Here is a 2,930-nt window from a genome sequence, read left to right as displayed (position 1 = left end):
GTATCCCCTCCCAGTTAAATCTAATTATTGCTAAGTTAATGTACCCCTTTGTGACTCAAAATGTGGTCGGTTAACCAGTGGCATCCACACCTCCTGAGAGCTTTTGAAAATGCAAAATCTCCAGCCCCATTCAAGACCTCCTGAATGAGAATAGACAAGTGAAGCTGTCCATAAGATTTGCAGGTACTTTAACGTTTGAGCACTGGGCCAGGAGTGATAAGAACAAACCCTTCCAATTTTCTTCCACATTTGTTGTCTTTGATTTGTTGAACCCTATTTAAACCTGACCTTGAAGGTAAAAACAACTATTGTAGTACTTTCTGCCCAGCTTGAAACAATTTTTTTTCTTTGACTATCTGGTGGCAAATGCCCCTGTGTGATTTCAAACCAAACAAATCAAGATCAAGTTGAAGTTTTCCTGGAAAATTCAAAGATGGAAAAACAAATCTCCAACAGACAATTGCTTAAGCATGCCTGTCAAAACTAGATATATTGTTAAACTAATAAGATTCCTTCTTTTTATCCACTGACCATATCAAACAAAAACACAGATTCCTTTACACAAGCAATTACTACATCATAGTTTATGGATGACATTTTCTGCTGCCAGGACTTCTGTTTGAGGAAGATGGGTTCTTTCAAAACTACACCTTAAAAAATATGAGTATTTGAACTAGAACAATTCAGAAAAATGACATGACATTTTTTGACCACTTATACTGACCATATCTGGTAGAAAATAATATCCCTGGTTTAAAAGAGCAGATGGAAAATTTTCTCCTGGAAATCAATGTTAATAAAACAATCTCTTCAGTCTTTGCAAGAATTTACAGGTGTACACCTGTAAACAGAGTAAAAGAAAAAAAAAAAAAGATTATTTTTTTCCTATGAGCCCAATGGAAATAATCACTCTACTCATTTAACCTCTGTGGTAGGTATAAATCTCTAAAACAAACTCTTCCGCTGATTGTTCTCTCTTTTCTGAGAAGCTGGATTTTAGGTAGCTAATCAACCAACTTTTGGCAGATTAAGATTGTCATAAATTCTTTGACATTCCTCCTCTCAAGAGGTGGAGTCTAAGGCCCCTCTCTTTGCAGCTGGAGTGGACTTACAACCAACAGAATGCAGGAAAAGTGACACAAGTGATTTCCAGGGCTAGATGAGAAGAAAGCAGGCAGTTCCACCTTCCCTCTTGCACCCCGGGCTGTCTGGATGCTTCCCAATGGGACTCCCTGCACAGGACCCAGCAGCATGTTGCGAGAATCCCAGGTCATACAAGAGGCCATGTGCAGTTGCTCTGGGTGACAGCCACAGCCGAGAACCCTGTGAGTGAGTCATTTTGATGTCCCTTGCTGTGGTGTCCTCAGATAAGCTGAGCCCCGGCCAACACCTGACCGCCATGTCATGTGAAGCCACAAGTGAGAGTCCCCAGATGAACTCTTCTTGAACTCCTGACCACAAAATTACAGGCAGAATAAAATGGTTGTTTTAAGGTGCTAAATTTGGAGGTAATGTCTTTCACAGCAATAGACAAAACACCAACAAATGCCACAATCGCTGCTGTAGAAACTGTGTTTTCCTTTCCCTTGCTCTGTATTTCCCATAGCGTTGACTATTTCTTCAGCACTAATATTAACCATAGTGTTGTCTGGTCATAAATAACTTGATGATCCCAGATTGCTAAAATGTCATTTGCCTAATTTCATTTTGTTTTTCAAAGCTTAATAACCTGATTGAATTGAATGATAGCAAAAAAGAATTTAGAGAGGATTGTTCTGTTGCTAGGGTTGGATTCATAGACTGAAGACAATAGATTTGGGTACTTGAGCTCATGAAAAAGCTAGATACAGGCTAACAAGATGATTATCTAAGAGGTAAGCAAAAACTGATCAATGAGAGAATAAAAATACTGTTGGCTACTTTTGCGGAAAGCTTTTCTAAGGATGACATTGTCCCACAATTTGTTCCAGAGCAAAAGTGTTTTCCCAAGATTTTTAATAAAAATTCATTTCTGTGAAAACAGGCCAACTATTTTCAACTACTAAATTGTGTTGTTCTCTAATACATGGATAAAGGAATTTCTAATTTGAAATTAAAGTTTGTTGCTTAAGTGGCAGGTTAGTTTCAAGCTACAGCTGGGAATTCTCGATTTAAACCATAACTGAATGAAATGTCAGAAGTACAGATCTCTATCATTCTATGCCATGTTTAGCTAGAGTCCATATTTATCTTTCCTGCCCCTGCAGGAAAGCAGCCCCTTTATCTATCTACTCCACTATCGAAATATAGGGTATACGAAAGGCTTACAATCTAAAACTGTTTCTTCTTTTAGTACTAACCTAGGCCATGTTTGGCATATTCAAATACGGCATAGGAATCCCAGATATCAGCAATAGGCTTGTGTCTGTTTTAGAGCTGCAGGGCGACAGGGTGTCAGGATGTTACAATGGCCAGAAGATCCACAAGTAGTTGATTTCTACTATGTGGTCTGATGCCCTCTTCTTTCTGTGAGGGTTCTGTGGGATTTATACACTCAATGGGACAATGAAAAATGGGAAATCAAATCATCACTCTACTCTTAGCTGGACCACCGCCTGATACCATAATATAAAAATCTCCCATAAAGTTGAAATATGCAATTTAGGCTTACGGCTCAAGCAGGCTTCTCTTTTCCTCCCATGTCTACTACCAATCTTAAAGTAATGCAAGCTCCCTAGGGCCCAAGTGATGTTTAAAAAGAAGAAAGAGGAAGGGTGGTGACAAGACCCTTGGGTTAACTTACCCATCCTACTGCATATAAGCAAGAAAGTAGAGGGAAGCAGAGTGAGAGCAAGATTTAAGTTCATGCCAACCGATGTTGCATGTAGAAACTGGAAGTCAAAGGCCATGAGCTACCTCCATGTTCACTCACGGTGGCCATGCCAACTGGT

The sequence above is a fragment of the Ceratotherium simum genome, chromosome 18 (genome assembly GCF_057802395.1).
Source record: "Ceratotherium simum simum isolate JZ-2026a chromosome 18, ASM5780239v1, whole genome shotgun sequence".
In the NCBI taxonomy this organism is placed as follows: Eukaryota; Metazoa; Chordata; class Mammalia; order Perissodactyla; family Rhinocerotidae; genus Ceratotherium; species Ceratotherium simum.
Note: the sequence above shows the minus strand (reverse complement) of the source record.